Below are 19,047 nucleotides of genomic sequence, written 5' to 3'. Positions count from 1 at the left end.
GAATCCGTTCTGCAGAAGGTGATTCCTTTTAAATTGTATACCAGTAAATATTTTATTCCCCATGAAAAGAACATTTCACATTAGCAATTAAAAAGTCAAGAAGTTCCACCAAAAGGAGAAAATCAGTACAGTTAAATAACCAGCCGCTCTTTCAACTGTGCCCAAGGTTAGCAAGCTAACACTAAATCACTGAGGAAAGTCTAAAGTTTAGGCCTACTTCTTGGTTACATAATTATGAATCACTGATGACTAATCCTTGGACAGTTTTGGCTACAATCTATGTCCTAACCAAGGGTAAAATATATATGGCAAACATTCAGTGAAGTATTTGTTGAGTACTGACTTTACTCAAGGTCCTTTAAGAAACACAAAAATGTACAGGATGAAAATCCTGCCCTCAAGGGACTCTATCAGGAGAGAGAAAACAAATATGTAACTTTCACAGAAGGCAATATGTGATTACAAAGCATTCTAGGAGAGTATTAAAAGTATAATTCCTATTTTAATAACCCACAGACTTGTGATATACTAGAAGAAATGTATTTAAGGTTAATATTTCTCTCTCATATACAAGTCTGAGGATTTAAATTGGTATAATATTTTTGGAGGGCAATTTGGTAATATCTATCAAAATGTTAAATAAGCATCTCTTTTACCTAGCAATTTCACTTCTAGGAATTTTTCCTAAGGAAAGGATATGTACAGGAATGTTAACTGAAAATTACGATAAAAGGGTATAATACACAGCTGTTCAAAATAAATAGGAAATAAGACGACAGTGGAAAAGTATATATGTAGTAAGAGGGAAACATATTCAGAATATATTATTAAGTAAGAAATGCAAGTAGTATTTGGTTGGCTTAGCATGAGCTAATTAATTTATGAAGAAAAGGACATATACATACCAGAATGCATAAATTAGATATGTCTTTATTTATATTTTTTAAGTGACTAGAAGTACACATACCAAACTGTTAACAGTGACTAATTTGGCAGAGTGGGATGGAGATAGGGATCAAGAAGGGTACTTGTAATTGTTACTTTATGTATTCCTGTACTTAAAAATAAATTTAACCATGTGTACATACTCCTTTAACAAATAAAGCATAAAAACATAGTAGTTCATGGGACTAACTCTACAATGAGGTACATTGTTCCTAGTAGCACCTCACCACATTCCCTGGGAACCAAAAGGAATTCCTTTGGTGAGTTCCTTGAACCCTGAGAACTGAAAGAGCTGTTTGGTTGTAGTTATGACTACCAACTAGCCTGTGTGGCTGACTGTACTTGGCTGCCTGACGTTTCGCCCAGCTTCTGCTACTAAATTAACCGTAGCCAATTGTGGATTATCATGGCGTGCTGACTCATGGGATGGTGGTCAGAGCTGGTAGAAAACGTAAAGTTCTTAATGTAGCTTTGGAAAAATATCATTAATCAAGAGAAAAACCAGACTTATTTTACCTGAGAATTGTACCTTCATTGGTACAGTCATAAACCTAGCAGATAAAGATTAAGTCTAATTCTTTTTCTAAATGGTCCCTTACATATTCTTTTTTTACACATCTTATACAAAAGCAGTCTAGAAACTATTTAAAAGTCAAGAGAAAATGATTTCCTTAAAATTCAGTTTTAACTGTATTTTTCTCTTTTAAATAGATCATTTAAGTTATAAAATTAATATAACTACATTACAGGACATCTGGAAAATGGAATTGTGAGAGCACCCATACTATTACCACATAAAGATAACTAATAATTTAACATGTATTTTCTAGTCTTTTTACATATTTATAATCAGAGGACACATTTTTTCAACTTGCTTTCATGAAACATGTCATAAGCAGTTTTCTATGTTTTTGTATAAACTTCATAATTTTTTGGCTGCATAATATTACATTCAAGTAGATTCATCCTGATTAGCTAAACATTCCTCCGATTTTAGACATTTAGGTTGCTCCAATTTTAAATTATCAGAAATAAAACACCACAAATACCTCTGTGCCAATATTTTCAAGTTACTTTTTTAAGTTTCCCAAAGTAGAATTATAGGGATGAAATTTATTTTAAAATCATATGGCTCTTCCTACACAATGTCACACTTGCAAGATTCAATAGTATTTGGTTAAAAAAAAGAACTTTTATTTTATATTCCTTTGTTCACTCTAAAGATTGAAGGTGTTTTCAGATTTAATAGTTCTAGTTCCCCTTTTGTAAATCGTCTGTTTGGTGTCCTGTGCTCATTCATTTATTGTGGTTTTACTTTATTGTGACCATTCAAATTTTTAAAATATTATAGTGCATTTACAGCATTTTCCACAATATGATCATCCAAATGTACTGTAGGAACCAACTGCTGTATGTATTGCCTTTCTCTGTGAAGCAGTCATTCTGACTGAAATAAGACTGTAATAAGCTCAGGCCTGCCTTCTATTTTGTTTACAGTGCACATGCATGTCTCTAAAGCAAGAAAGGGACAAGGAAGTCTGAAGAGACTCATGGACTTTTTATTCCTGGCTCTCCTACTATCTGAATTTGTGACCTGAGGCTGTCACCTAACTTGTCAGAGCTTGGTTTCTGTCTTACTTCTCACAGTGTGAGGAAGGAGAAAATACGGATCTAAAGTGTATTACAACTATGTCAGGTTTTAACATACCTAATTCTCAGATCTGTTGGACTATAAAATCCTTAAGAGTTGGGATTGCATCTTCCTTATCTACAGCACCTAGCACAGTCCCTATCACAGTTTGAAACACAATATATATGAATGAATGAATGAATTTATCCCATTTTACAAGTGAGGAAGATAAAGCTTTGAGAGGTTAACCAATCTGACATCACAATCTAGACAGCAGCAGATTCAAACTCAGGGCCATCTGGCTCAAAAGCTCACGTTTTGATAAGAAATACATGGGATAGCATTTTCCAACATTCATTTACTATTTATGTTTTTAAAAGTTGAAAGACTGATTGAGATGAAAGGTAATATTATTTTTACTGAAACTATTAAATGATGAGGCAAGGTCCTTAAGAGTAATGATTTCTTTGAACCGCCTGTAATAAATGATTCACATGTGTTTTTCCTCCTGTTCATCTTAACAGAAGAAAGATTAATTTATAAAGCACTACAGCATGACAAAAAAAGCCCATTTTGAATCTCTGGGTTACTTTGACCAAGAAGAGGCCAGGTCTGTAGTTTGAAAGAGCACTTTTCAGAGAGTCTGTCTTTTCATGACTAAGGACCTTAACGGGATGGGAAATAAGCAAAATTGAGAAGCCACTGGGATACAGATTTCAAGGTCTCGCTGACCAGCTTTATGGCTGGCTTTCTAAAAAATAATTTTTCCTCCCTTAATTCAAAAATCATTCAGGCACAATGCAGAAAAGCTGGCAAATTCCATTTTTAAACGGCTCTCCAAAGAAGTATCAGAAAATTATTAGCAGTAGTTAATAAGATAGCTCTGCAAGTTATGATGCAAAACTGTGGTCATTCCCTGGTTTCTGGAAGGAAGACGGACTAAGCTAAAATGGAAAAATGCTGTGACTGAGAGCTTTCTTCAAGGTCTGATTATGCCTCCCCATAAAAATCCTTCCCATACTTAGAAACTGAAGAGGTTTTTGTTCCGCTGCACTCACTCTGAATTCTGTTGGGGGCGCCTTCCCAGGCCTCAAGAATCAGCGGAAACCAGGAAATTCCAAACGTTCCTGGGAAGTTGGGCTTCCCTTCCCCAGAGGAACCACTGCAACCTCTGCCACACTTCCCAGAATCCTCCTAGCCATGCATTCTGGGAAATGTAGTTCAGTCTTCATGCCAGCTGCTAAGCTCTCTGAAATTAACCATGGTTGTCAATGCCTCTGCCACACTTTCCCAGAATCCCCAGTTGCACTCTGGGAATTATAGTTCAATCCCCAGGCATGCTGCTGTGCCCTCCAAATGCAGTTAACCATGGTTATCAAAAGCATGATCTTCCAAGATCTTCTAAATCGATTACCAGAAGAACAGCTGTATCTTTTGAGAAGGTAGAGTAGCATTCGATCCATTTTTGAGTTACAAAAGGATAATGTCATTAAACCCTCCTCATACAGAGAAAGTATATTTTGGTGGGGGAGGGAAGGAGTATTGGGGCAGGAAATCAGATACCTTTCAACATTTCTGTAGCTCTAATTCTATCTCTGTCTGCCCACTTTAGAACTAGCGCTAACATTTCATGAAATTCTGTCAATTTAAAAGGACAAGACTGTGTAGGTGTGTTTGAACTTAGAATGCATTCCTTGATCAACCAAGGCAAGAGGATTCTGTCTGACTGAAAGCAGTCTCCCAGCAGAAGTACTTTGGTGCTGCTCTCTTCTCTTCTTAATATTAAAGTTATTTGCTTATAGGAGAAGACAGTTTTGAAGGCAGGTCAACATATATTTAATGAGTACCAAATGTGCCTGGGACTGTTACAGGCACAGGATACAGCAGAGAACAAAACACATGAAAATTTCTGTCCTCGTGTAACTTACATCCTAGAGAAGGAAACAAACAAGCAAACAAGTAAATATACAATGTGTCAGGTGGTTATAAGTGCTAGGAAGAAAATTAAAGCAAGCTAAGAGGAGGGAGGATTTTGCTATTTTATATAGAGTGGTCAGCTTCATTGATAAGGTGATATTTGAGCAAAGACCCTGAAGGAGCTGAGGAAGGAAGCCAAGAGGATATCTATGGGAAGAGATTTGTTAGCAGAAAAAATCAGCAAATGCAAAGGCCCTGGGGTGGAAGGGTGTCTGGCAGGTTTGAGGAAAGGCTAGGACAAAGTGTGGTGGTCAGAGATGAGGTCAAAGAATAAACAAGCACCAGATCATGTAGGGCCTTACATGTCTTACAATTCTTATAGGGCCATTATAATGCTTTTAGTTTTTACTCTGAGAGGGATGGGATGTTACAGAAGAGTTTGAGCAGCAGAGTGAGAAGATTTAACTTACAGAAGAATCACTCTGGGTGTGGAGATTAGACAGTAGGGGATAAGAGTTATTAAATCCTGAATGTCATTGTTGATATGTACCTAAGATGCAGGGGTAGGAAGAGCAGTAGCTGTGGTTAGTTGACCAGCCATTTCTTTTGAACCTTTGCATTAGCACATGAACCCAAGCTTTTTATCAGATTGATTCATTATCCTTAAGGGAGGCACAGAAAATTTCAGGGAAACGAGATATAAAGTCAGCGAATTCCAAAGAGATGAGGAAGCATGTTTAGTGAAAGTTAGAGCTCTAATAATTTTTTTAAAAATCAAAATAGGGGTCAGCCCAGTGGTGTAGTGGTTAAGTTTGCACACTCCGCTTCAGTGACCCAGGTTTGCAGGTTCAGATCCCAGGCATGGACCTACACACCACTTGTCAAGCCATGCTGTGGCAATGTCCCACATACAAAAAATAGAGGGAGACTGACACAGATGTTAGCTCAGGGCCAATCTTCCTCACCAAAAATAATAGTAATAATAATAATTCAAAATAACTATATTTTTGAGCAATTAAGTGTTAAGTGCTGTAATAATAAAAATAGCTCTGAATGTTTGCATCCCCCCAAAATTCATATGTTGAAATCCTAATACCCAATATGATACTATCAGGATATGAGGTCTTTGGGAGGTGATTAGGTCATGTGGGTGGAGCCCTCATGAATGAGATCAATGCCGGTATAAAAGAGGCCTGAGAGAGCTCCCTTGCCCCTTTCACCATGTGAGGATATAGTGAGAAGTCAGCAGTCTGCAACTTGGAAGAGGGTCTTCACCAGAACCAGACCAGAACCTGACCATGCTGGTACCCTGATCTTGGACATACAGCCTCCGGAACTGTGAGAAGTAAATTCCTGTTGTTTATCAGCCACCTAGTCTGTGGTATTTTGTTATAGCAGACCAAATGGACTAAGATAAATAACTAAGATTAATTGAGCATTTACTGTATTCCAGACACTATGGAAAGTTTTCACATGTTTATCATTAATCATCACATCCTATGAGATATGTATTATTATTTGTACTTTACAGATGAGAAAATAGAGATTTAGAAAAGGTAAACAATTTTTCCCTATTTACACAGCTATTCAGTAGAAGGGTTGGGATTTTTAACCCAGACGGAACCTGTGCCTTTGACTACCATAATCTACTGTAGACCTGAATTATATCTCTGACTGGGTATGGGGCAGAGAAGCTGAACATAAATATTGGAAAATATTGGAATGATGCAAATAATCTCATGTTCATAGATTGAAAGACTTAATTTTGTTAAGATGGCAATATTCCCCAAATTGATCTACAGATTCAATGTATCTCTACCAAAATCCTAGCTAGCTCTTTCTTTCTTTTTTTGAGGAAGATTAGCCCTGAGCTAACTACTGCCAGTCCTCCTCTTTGTGCTGAGGAAGACTCGCCCTGAGCTAACATCCGTGCCCATCCTCCTCTACTTTATACGTGGGACGCCTACCACAGCATGGTTTTTGCCAAGCGGTGCCATGTCTGCACCTGGGATCCAAACCAGCAAACCCCAGGCTGCCGAGAAGCGGAACGTGCGAACTTAATCGCTGCGCCACTGGGGGGGGGGGGGGGGGGGGGCCCAGCTAGCACTTTTGTACAAGCAACAAAAGAAAAAATAGAACTTCATCAAAATTTAAAGACTTTTGTGTTACAAACAATACCATCAAGAACTTGAAAAGACAACCCACAGTATGGTAAAAATTATTGCCAGTCATACATTTGATAAGGGACTTGTATCCAGAATATATAAAGAACACTTAGAACTAAGTAATAAAAAGATCACTGAATTTCAAAATGAGCAAAGGATCTGAACAGACATTTCTCTAAAACAGAAACAAAAATGACCAATAAGTACACGAAAAGACATTCAGCATCATTAGCCATCAGAGACATGCAAATCAAAATTACAACAAGATACCACTATACCCACTAGGATGGCCACAATCATAAGGGCAGATAATGACAAGGAGTGGTGAGGGTGTGGGGAAAATGAAATCCTTATATACTGCTTGTGGGATTGTAAGCAGTGTAGCTGCTTTGGAAAACAGTCTGGCACTTCCTCAAAAAGTTAAACATAGGGGCCAGCCTGGTGGTGTAGTGGTTAAGTACATGCACTCTGCTTTGCGTCCCAGGTTTGGATCCTGGGCACGGACCTACACACTGCTTGTCAAGCCATGCTGTGGCAGCATTCCACATACAAAACAGAGGAAGATTTGCACAGATGTTAGCTTAGGGGCAATCTTCCTCACCAAAAAAAAAAGTTAAACATACAGTTACCATATGACCCAGCAATTCCACTCCTGGGTATATATCCAAGAGAAGAGAAAACATGTGTTCACATAAAAATTTGTACACAGATTTTCATAGCAGCATCATTCAAAATAGCCAAAAAGGAGAAACAATCCAAATGTCCATCAACTGATGACTGGATAAACAAAACGTGGTATATCCATACAATGGTATTTTATTTAGCAATATAAAGGAATGAAGTACTGATACATGCTACAACATGGATGAAGCATGAAAACATTGTGCTAAATTAAAGAATCCATCACAAAAGATCACATATTGCATTTATGTAAAATGTTCAGAATGGGCAGATCTGTAGAGACAGAGTAGATTAAAGGTTGCCTAGGGGTGGGGGAGGGGGTAGCATTGGGAAGAATGGGGGGTGACTGCTAATGAGAACAGAGGTGGTTTTTTTCTTTTGAGGTGATGAAAATGTAAAACTGATTGTGGTTATGATTGTACAATTCTCTGAATCTACTAAAGATCATTGAATTACACACTTTCGATGGGTAAGTTGTATGTTATTTGAATTATATCTCAATTAACTGTTAAGAATATTCAACCAAATAATTAATTGTGTTAAACAATTAGACTGCATGGTTAGTAAATACAACAAATATGGTATAAATAACTAAAAGCCTCATACTTTTTTTAGGTCATGAGGTAAAAATGGTCTTTCCTCAGATATGCTTAAGTTCAAAGCAATGGCTTTTGCTTAATCATGTAGTAATGTAATAAATTAATACTGTATACTTTTTTTTTTTTTGCTGAGGAAGATTTGCCCTGTGTCAGTGTCACAATCCAATGTACACATCAGGATAGATGCGGAGAGGGCTGATGGCCACTCTGAGTTTATTATAACCAGCGTTTCAATATATACATAGCTTACATCTGTTAAACATACACAGGTGTTCTGGATGAAGTAATTAGCGAATGCCAAGAATTCTTAGTGATTTCTCAAGAAGCCCTCCCTTGCCTCTGTTTTGATATTATCATGTCATTGCTGTGCTCCTATATTTTTATCTCGGAGCAGGCAAGGTCTCTTAGGCAACGGTCCCTCCTGCTCCCGATATCGATATCGTTTCTCCATCTGTGCCCCTGGGCAGCCGCTGCCTGACTTAGGTTGCGCCCCCTGGAGGTCTTACCCGTCATTGGCTAACCGGCCTTCTCACCTCCGGGTCACAGTTTGTTGGCAAGCCTTTTCCAGTGATTATTAACCCTTCCTGTGTCAGGGGTGGCTACACCCTGAGCTAACATCTGTGCCAATCTTCCTCTACTTTTTTTAGTATGTGAGCTGCCAACACAGCATGGCCACTAACAGAACAGTGTAGATCTGCACCAGGGAACCGAACCCAGGCCTCTGAAGCAGAGCGCGCTCAACTTAACCACTAGGGGTGAGCTCCTGTACTCTCTTTTAAGGGTACAAACTGAGCCTCAAGTCATTGAATCTCAGTGTAGCTTTAGATGGTGAAAATAACAATGTATTTAAAGACGTGTATTAATTCGTTGAACAGATACTTATTGCAAACCTATCATGTGCCAAGCATCATGTTAGAATTAGGGATACAATGGTGAATAACATATTGTCTCTACTATCAAAAATTAATTATGCATATACATGTATGTATGGGATGTGTGTATGTGTGTGTGTGAATACATGAGCATGCAAGCATGTGAGACAACAGCCCATTTACTCAGTTTTTGACCAGTTACAGGAGTGGACATTAGGATGTAGGGCATACCTGAGCAAACTTGGAGAGCAATTACAAGTTCATTTTGAAGCAGGCTTAAAGTTGGATATTGCCTCACTTTATGTGGAACAAGAAATAATCTTAGCAGACAGGGGCAGGAAGAGGTTTACATGAGGGCCCCTTAAATAATAAGTCACTGGCAAAGAGTCCTGTCTGTTTGCATGGCCAGTGGTACTATAAATCACTGGTTTCCTTCTACTCCAAACATGGAGTAATGTTTAACACATAGCAGCGAATAGAACAAAGACTGAAGGCCATACTCAGCTGGAAGACAAGATGAAACAGAACAATTAGGGTATACCAAGGTCAAAATTATTTTGAATACATGATTTTGTCAGCATAAGGCAGTCACTAGACTGAGTATGGGTTTCTATTTCCTGTTAATTGAACTCTTACTCTTTTCCTCTTCACCCATCCCTTTTAAAAAAAATATGATTACCTGTGGGCCATTTCATTGTAGTCAATAGTAATTCCATCAGAAATTTGACAGAAGTTAAAAAAGAAAAAGATACAAAATCATCAGTTTCACTATCAGTTTAAAGATCTGTCAAAAGGCTTTCAACAATGGGTTATAACTATAGCTAACTTTCACTTCTATAGTGTCTTGTATAGTTTCATCTTTACCCCAACATCCAGAGGAGTTCAGAGTATTTGACGGTGTACACTGTGTGTGCTTATATTCCCAAAACAAATGTAATTTTTTCTGTTACCGAATCCGGTGATGATTTCAATTCTCCAGGCCTCAGTTGGAGATATCCCTAAATCTCTAATATTTTATAATGAAAGAATTATAAAAATACATGATCATTAAGTTTTCAATGTTGGATGAAAAGAATTTGGAGATTTTCCCCTGATTTACATTATCCATACTTTGTTCCTAACTAGTTTCCTAATTTTCAACGCAAATTTAGGAGGTAGCTGTTATTAGTTATCTATTGTCAAAATAATGATTCATAAACAACCACAAAATCACAGAGACATACAAGTGTTTATTTATTATTTATTTATTTATTTATTTTTTAAAGCTAAATTGTGGAACATCCATAGACTATTTTTTTTTTAAAGATTTTTTTTTTTTCCTTTTTCTCCCCAAAGCCCCCCGGTACATAGTTGTATATTCTTCGTTGTGGGTCCTTCTAGTTGTGGCATGTGAGACGCTGCCTCAGCGTGGTCTGATGAGCAGTGCCATGTCTGCGCCCAGGATTCGAACCAACGAAACACTGGGCCGCCTGCAGCGGAGCGCACGAACTTAACCACTCAGCCACGGAGCCAGCCCCCTTATTTATTTATTTTTTATTGAGTTAATGATAGGTTACAATCTTGTGAAATTTCAGTTGTACATTAATGTTTGTCATGCGTGTTGTAGGTGCACCACTTCACCCTTTGTGCCCACCCCCAACCCCACCTTTCCCCTGGTATCCACTAAACTGTTCTTAGTCCATAATTTTAAATTCCTCATATGAGTGGAGTCATACACAGATTATCCTTCTCTCGCTGGCTTATTTCACTTAACATAATTCCCTCAAGGTGCATCCATATTATTGCAAATGGAATGATTTTGTTCTGTTTTGCAGCTGAATAGTATTCCATTGTATATATGTACTTGTTCTTTATCCATTCTTCTGTTGATGGGCACTTCCATGTCTTGGCTATTGTAAATAATGCTGCAATGAACATTGGGGTGCATAGGACTTTCAGGATTGCTGACTTCAAGCTCTTTGGATAAATACCCAGTAGTGGGGTGGCTGGATCGTATGGTAGTTCTATTTTTAAGTTTTTGAGGAATCTCCATACTGTTTTCCATAGTGGCTGCACCAGTTTGCATTCCCACCAGCAGTGTATGAGGGTTTCTTTTTCTCCACAACCTCTCCAACATTTGCTACTATTAGTTTTAGATATTTTTGTCATTCTAATGGGTGTAAGGTGATATCTTAGTGTAGTTTTGATTTGCATTTCCCTGATGATCAGCGATGATGAGCATCTTTTCATGTGCCTATTGGCCATCAGTATATCTTCTTTGGAGAAATGTCTGTTCAACAGAGACATACAAGTGTTTACTACTCACACAACTTGAGTGGTTGACTAGGTGAATCTGCTGATCTTGGTCAGACTCATTTACATGTCTAGGATTGGTGCACTGTTGGATAATCTAAAATGGTCTTGGCTGGGACACTGGGGATGAATTGGCTGTGCTCCATGTGTCTCATTTTCTAGCAAGCTAGCATGGGCACATTCTTTTGATGATGATGGCAGAGGGCAAAGCACAAGTGGAAAAATGCAAGTCTCTGTTTGCATCACAGTCAAAGCATATCATACCGTCAGAGTTACAATGGGAGGGTATTACAAGGTTACGTGGCAAAGGATGTTGTGAGGGGTTTAGGCCAACTACAAAGTTAGAGAGAACGGTCCCCACAAGAGATCACCTTCATTTCTGATACCAACTGCAAGTTGAGATGTTCCTCAAACCATTCGTGGTTTCGATAGAAGGACCACAGAGCTCACTGAAAGCTATTATACTCGTGGTTATGGTTTATGGTTATGGTTATGGTTTATTACAGGGAAAAGATACAGATTAAAGTCAGCTTCTTTTACAGCTTCTTTTAATTCTTTCAGATGAAAAGAAGCACTTAAGGTGGAGTCCGGGGAAGTACTAAATGTGGAGCTTCCATTGTTCTCTTCCCATAGAGTCAGGATGCTTTGCTTTCCCAGCATCAATGTATAACAATACATACAGGATGTTGCCAACCAGGGAAATTCACCCAAGCAGTGGTGTCCAGGGTTTTTACTGGGGCTCCATTACCCAAACCCCCTACCCTAAATCACAGTGTTAGACTATCCAGTTTGACCCAAGGCCTCCAGGCAAACAAAAGCGCTTCTATCAGGCATGAGATTACCTCCCAGAAACTGAGGGCAAAAGCCAGACCTCATTTTAGGCAAGGTAAATTTTTTAACTACACAGGAGTGGATACAGGAAGTAGGGAAGACTTGGGACTATTACTGCAATCAATCTACCACCGTAGCTCTATTAAAAGTATTCCTTAGGGGCCAGCCCGATGGCGCAGCAGTTAAGTGCAAACGTTCTGCTTTAGCAGCCCAGAGTTCACCAGTTCGGATCCCCAGTGCAGACATGGCACAGCATGGTAAGCCATGCTGTGGTAGGTGTCCCACATATAAAGTAGAGGAAGATGGGCACGGATGTTAGCCAGGGCCAGTCTTCCTCAGCAAAAAGAGGAGGATTGGCAGTAGTTAGCTTAGGGCTAATCTTCCTCAAAAAACAAACAAACAAACAAAAAACTTAAAAAAAATTTTAAAAAGTATTCCTTAGATTGGTATAGGATATGCAGTAGTGTTCTTTAACTTCAGGATTGATTTAAGAACGAACATTAATCATAGGCTAATTATAGATGTGATAAGTAAGCATCCTTCTCTTTACGCCTTGTACCAATTAAGATTAGAACTAATCATTACATTTGATAATTTTTTTCAAAGTCATTAAAAAATGTGTAAAACTCATCAACTTTGGCTCTATGATTAAAAAAACAACAAAACAAAACCTCACACAATTCTATATGATAACAGCATCCGATGATGATTACTCATATTAATGTAGTACTTCAGACTTTTCCAAGAATTTTCAAAACAACTATCTCAGTTGATTCTCAAAATGTCTTTGTGCGGTTAGTAGGGCAAATATTATTATGGTCATTTGGTGGATGAAGAAATTTCAGCATAAAAGTTAAAATAATTCACTCCGGGATACCCTACTATACTGTCAATGGTAGACTAGGACCTGGGCTCACTGATTCTACCAGTGCTCCTTCCAGACCCAAAGTTTTTCCTCCTACCAAATACTGTAATTCTGTGACTGAATGAATTCCAGGTCTTAAACTCTGAGTCTTGTTTCACCAAACAAAGTTGAGATTTCTGGCATTCTCGCCAGGTTTGTTTGGGCTCTTGACAAGTTTACTTGGGTGGCAGAATGCATGGACTGGCCAAGCTCTACAAATCTTTCAGACAACAAAGTCAGATGCTGTTTGTTTATAAACAGATGCATTCTTCTGAAATGTAACATTATTTTCAGTGAAATATTTAAAAAATTTGTAAACATTTCCTATGCTTGACAGAATAGCTGTTTGGATATTCCCCTGCAAGCTATAGCACTTGAAAATATTTAATATTTAGGACTTAAACTATTTATATTCAAAGAATGATACATTGCTAAGGAAAGATTCTAGAAAATGGGAAAGAAGCAAATGGAGTCTGATACAGCTATCATCCTATTCATAGATCATTCACAACCAAAATTAATAAATAACTGTGCCTTAATATATTTCCAAAACCTGACACAATGCCTGGAATATTGTAGGTGCTCAATAAATATTTGTTGAATGACACAACAAGTGAATAACTAAAATAGGCTTCCTTATTACATCAGTAGCTTGGTAAAAGGTAATATTTTCTTGACACCATTATTTTCCTTTGGGAAAACAAGTGTATCACTTTTGGGAATTCGAAATTTGGTTCAAAACAAGAGAACAGTTGAGAGCTGAGTTGGAGCCTTCTCTAAAATGACTCGTAATACTAGTGCTAGTGTACTACATCAGTTAGATGTGTTTGGTTACGTGCAACTGAGATTTGAGCAAACTTAAATTTAATTTGCTTAAACAAAGGGAATCTGTTAGCTTCCATAGCTAAAACATCCAACTGTTGTTCAGGGCTCAGATACCATTGGATTAGGATTTCACTCAGTTTCTCTCAGCTCTACCCTGTTTCATGTGCTGGCTTTGTCCTCAGGCTGGCTTCCATCACGGTAGAAAAATGGGTGCCAGAAGATCTTAGGGCTATTTACTTTTTTTGTTCCTATCCAGGGAGTATGTCTACCTTCAGCCATGAAGCACTCGATTTGGATCAATTTAGGTTACAATCTCTACCTTCTGAGCCCCTAACCAAACAATTCTGAGGTCAAAGGAACGAAATGAATTGTTTGGGACCTGGGTTAAGTGCTCATCCCTAAACCAATCACTGGCAAGACAGGTTGTCACATTACTGATGTGAATTAGGCTTATCAGGGCAAGGGGCCACCCTCGATTTGAGAGTAAGTAAGTAAGTTTCTTGGAACTGCAGTTTGATGTAGTTTATTATTTTTGGAATTATTTCTGTTATTATCTCTGCTAATATCTCTAAAGCCCCATTTTCTCTTCTTTTTCTGGGACTCCAACTATACATATGTAGGATTGTTTGATATTGTCCCACAGCTTTTGGATGTTCTATTTGTTTTTCACTTTTTTTTTTTCCTCTGTGTATATTGGTTTGGATGATTTGATCTTTTCTCAGCTGTGTTGAGTACACCAAGTCCAAAGAGAATTATCTCTGAATATCATGGGATTTTTTTCCCTAGCATTTTCGTTTGACTCTTTCTTATAATTTTCATCTCTTTGCTCAAATTCCTCATTTGTTCATGCATGCTGTCCACTTTTTCACTAGTTAATTTTCACTAGTTAATTTGAAGTCTTTATCTGATAATTGTTCCAACATCTGGCTCACCTCTGAGTCCATTTTTGTTGCTTACTTTATATCTTGACAATGGGTTGTTTGTTTATTTTGTGTATCTCATGGCTTTCTAATGAATTCTCAACATTGTGTGTAGAACAGTACTCTTTTCTGGTAAGTAATGTCCACACCTAGCAATGAACACACCTCCTCTTCTTTCAGGTCATTAATGTAGGGGGTTGGATCAATCTAGTTAGAAGGTGAGCTAGGGCTTTGTTGTTGCTAGTTACCTTTATTACATCACAGACTTCAAATTCCTTTAGCAGGAGGGTGCTGTTTCATCGTGCTTAGTGTGGGAGCTGGGGTGCCAGAGAGTTTTTCTCAGTGTTCCTGCTTCCCCCTTGGCTTTCAATTGTCCCTAAGTTCTCATGCCACAGAGGAGCTCTCTCTCTCCACATTCAGCATTAAATTGGGTTTGTGATGGAGATTCTTTGTTGTCCTGGTCCAGTCACAGTCTTAGGCAGTTCCTGTGTGCCTGGGCCTTAGGAAGTGGGACTTTTTCAGTGTCGCCTCCCTATGGCAGCCAATTCAGCCTTTTATCTCTGCTTGGTCTTGGGCAAGAGTTTCCTGCTCCTCCCTCAGCAATAGTGGACCTCATCTTCCTATCAGTTTAGGATCGAGGGTCCAGGTGGGTTTCCTGCCTCTCCTCCAAAGATAGAGGGCTTTTCTTCTATACTTCCTCCATCCACAAGGGATCTTTGCCTTTGCCCTGGGGGCCAAAGGGTTTGCTGCCCCTTATCCAGTGGCTTAAGGCTTTTGCTTCATAGGAAACAAGAATCTGAAGAAAAAGGACTAGGAGAGGCTTTATGTCCAACTCCTAGCCCCTGCCAATTACCTCCTTTATGACTGCACCATTCAGGGGCTCTTTGTGATCTCCTGCCCTGCCTCCAATTTTTCATCTGAGCATCACTTAGCTTGTAAGAAGAACTTGCAAGTGCGATCTCCCCTTGTGTCTGAGGCTCCCAAATTACATGCTAGCCTACAACTGGCCTTTAACAATTCATTAAAATTTTTGCTGAGTTTTTTCTTGCTCTTCCAAAGGTCTAAACTGTGTGTCCCATTTCTTCTTGGAACTCAGGTTAATTGGTTGCCTTGCAACCTCAGCTGTCTGATATGGTCAAGAAAATTTATGATTTTGTAGATCTTCTGGCTTTTTTCTCATTGTAAGGGTAGGAGCAAAATTCTTTGCAGTTTTCTACATCCTAAGAAGTAGAAGTCACACCCAAGCTAAAAGGCTGGGCAATTTGAAAAGCTTTAATAAGGCTGACGAGAAGGGGAATGAATACTAGGTAGGCAGCCCACAGTATCCATTCCAGGTACAAATATAATCAATAAATCCAATCCTGGGGGGCAGCCCATTGGTGTAGTGGTTAAGTTTGCAAGCTCCGCTTCAGTGGCCTAGGGTTCATGGGTTTGGATCCCAGACACAGAACTACACACTGCTCATCAAGCCATGCTGTGGTGGCATCCCACATACAAAAAAATAGAGGAATTGGCCTAGATGTTAGCTCAGCAACAATCTTCCTCAAACAAAAAGAGTAAGATTTGCAACACATGTTAGCTCAGGGCCAATCTTCTGCACCAAACAACAACAAAATATATATATATACACACACACATAAATAAATAAATAAATCAAATTCTGGTAATAGGTTTTGTAAAGGAAAAGCTTGACTTTCTTTGTTTAGGCAGTATCTAAGTTAAGATAGACTAGGCAATGCTGCAGTTATAAACAACTCTAAGTTTTAGTGAGTTAACATAACAGAAGTTTATTTTTCACTTGAGCTACATATCCAGTGGAGGTTGTCAAGGCAGTAGTAGAGAGTTTGGGGCTTTGTTCGTTGTAGGAACTCAGACACCTGGACTGATGAGGGCTTCATCTTGATATGGGCTTCCGTGGTAACTGCAACAGTGGGAAGGGAACATGGTGAAAAGCATTCTGATTCTTAGACATGCCACTAGCATTAGCCAAAGCGAGTTAGTTGGCCACAACTAACTTCAAAGAAGATTGAGAAGAGCAGAGCTTCCGTCCGGGAAGGGAAAGATCCCGGAAGTATTTGGTGAGCAACACTACTGAACACCGTGGGAAGGTATCCTTGCCTTACCAACCAACAGCAGAAAGATATGTGCAGTTAATGTGTGACTGACTCAAGCTGAACAGAGTTAAGTCCAAAGAAATCACGGATCAATTTTAAATAAGAACTGCAAGTAGAATCAGAATTTTTAGCCTTTATATCAGTTTTTATTGTGATGCGGAAATCTGCTTTATATTGACAAACATTATTAATTGGCAGAGTAAGTTTGAAGTCTGTGGTGGCCCTTGTCATTTCAAATCCCCTAAGATTCAAAATCCAACTCTTCAGCTTCTCTACAAATTCGGCTCACTTTTCCAACTTCCTTGTTTTAGTTGTTGATACCACTATTGTGACAGTTTTCCAAACTAGAGACCATGCTACAATTTTCATGCAACTAATATGTCCTGCTTTACCTGTTGGAGGGTACAATATGAAGTCATATGCCTTTTAATATTAAAATTAAAGGTCTTAATGCTCCTGTACTGCTTATTGAGAGAAGATCTTTTTTCCTCTCCGTAGCCCTCTTCCTCAGATAATTCTTGTGATTTCAAGAATGCTTATCTAATGTGAGGGTTCATTCCTAATTACTACATTCACCTCTAGGAGAGAATATTAGGAAATTTACTCAGACCCTTGAGGATTGTTATTGTCTTCAGCCATTGTTTCACTCATGGTCATATAAGTGAGTGTATTAGTTTCTTATTGCTGCTATGACAAATTACCATAAACTTAATGGATGAAACAATACAAATTTATTCTCTCACAGCTCTGTAGGGCAGAACTCTGCCACGGGTCTCACTGGGCTAAAATCAGAAGTATTAGCAGGGCTGCATTCCTTTCTGGAGGCTTTCGAGGAGAATCCATTTCCTCGTCTTTCCCAGTTTCTAGAGGCCTCTCACATTCCTTGGCTCATGGCCCTCTTTCTCCATCTTCAAATCAGCAATGTAGCAAATATCTGACTTTGCTTCCATCCTCACATCTCTTTCTCTCATCACAGCTAGGAAAAGTTCTCAGCTTTAAAGGACCCATTTAATCAGATTGGGCCCACCTGGATAATCCAGGCTAATCTCCCCATATAAGGGTCCTTAATTTAATTACATTTGCAAAGTTCTTTTGCTGAGTAAATAGTCACATGTTCTAGGGATTAGGATGTGGACATCTTTGAGGGGTATTATTCCGCCTGCCAAAGCGAGCATCCCCACTGAGGCCACATGATGTAGGTGGTCTGGCAACCCCATTGCAGCCACTTTCCTCAATGCCATAGCAACAGGATGATAGTGACTGGAATGGTTTCCAGTTTCAGCTACATTCTAGAAATACCTCATCTCTTGACTTTCATGTCCCTACTCATGATTAAGGAGGAAGTCCCTATGACTCCTACTACCAAGGCCCACTCCCATGTCCAGTGACATGGAAAACTCATATTCTCCCCTGCATTTTTCCTTTGTTAAAGGTAAACAACATAGTGTTACTTCACTGTTTAAAATACTTCAACGCCTTCCCATTGTACTTGTTACACTACTAAACAGGCCCTGCATGATTTAGCCTTTGCATACCAATCATAGCAATTTCTCCGTTGCTTGTTGCACCACAATCGCACTGAATTTCTTTCAGCTTCTCAAATGCACCAAGCTTTCTCTTGCCACATGGTCCACACATACGCCGTTCTCTGTCTTTAGAATGCTCTTATTCACACACTTCATCTGGCGAACTCAGGTCTCAGCTTCTGTCATTTTTTTCAGTGACCCCTTCTCTGTGTTATGAATCTAAATTACGTCCTTCCTATTATTCTTTTCCATAGCACCTTGTTATTTTCCTTCATTACACTCACCAATACTTATTTATTTATTTAGTATATTGTTTGTTTCTTTCAAAAGACTCCAAGTTCTACGAGAGCGGAAATCATATACCTACCACTTAGCATAGTGTGACTCATAGAGGCATACTTTGGCTCATATAGGCAAATATTTATTGGAAGAATGAATTTCCATTGTCACAAGTGCATGCTTTAACTCTATCCAATAAGATTATAAACTCTTTCAAAGCAGAGACTGTCTAATTAAAGTTTGTTATTCCACAGCCCAGTAGCAGTATCTCAGCCACAGTAGGTAGGTATTCCATAAATATTTATTCAATGGATCTTGGATAACTAGACTCTACTTTTTTTCCTTCTAGTTTACATAGCATAATATTTCTAAAATATAGGTTCCATCATCTTAATCCCCTGCTAAAAGACCTACCTACTATTACCTGTTTCATCAAATTCAACTTCATTCTTCTAACTCTCAAGTAAAGTGTGTAGTATTTTATAATCCTCACAACATAATTCAATGCTTATCCATTCTCTCAAATGATTTCTAATTGTTTCATATG

The 19,047-nt window shown here is 38.6% G+C and overlaps 1 protein-coding gene across 9 annotated transcripts in view; it reads right to left on the bottom strand.

The window, feature by feature from the left end:
* The window catches only part of NUDT13 (nudix hydrolase 13), a 35,488-nt gene that overhangs the window by 11,764 nt on the left and 4,677 nt on the right, over positions 1 to 19,047 (bottom strand). For 2 of the 9 annotated variants that reach the window (XM_008540742.2, XM_070566117.1), the window contains exon 1: positions 3,634 to 3,781. The exons of 3 other annotated variants lie outside the window; for them this stretch is intronic. The gene's annotated coding sequence lies outside the window, so the exon portion shown is untranslated. Of the gene's footprint in view, positions 1 to 3,596; positions 3,814 to 19,047 lie in introns of those variants that run through there. 4 more of the 9 variants (XM_070566137.1, XM_070566108.1, XM_070566131.1 and 1 more) reach the window with 4 other exon arrangements.

The sequence above is a fragment of the Equus przewalskii genome, chromosome 1 (genome assembly GCF_037783145.1).
Source record: "Equus przewalskii isolate Varuska chromosome 1, EquPr2, whole genome shotgun sequence".
Taxonomy (NCBI): domain Eukaryota; kingdom Metazoa; phylum Chordata; class Mammalia; order Perissodactyla; family Equidae; genus Equus; species Equus przewalskii.
Note: the sequence above shows the minus strand (reverse complement) of the source record. Positions and strands in the feature narration are given on the sequence as shown.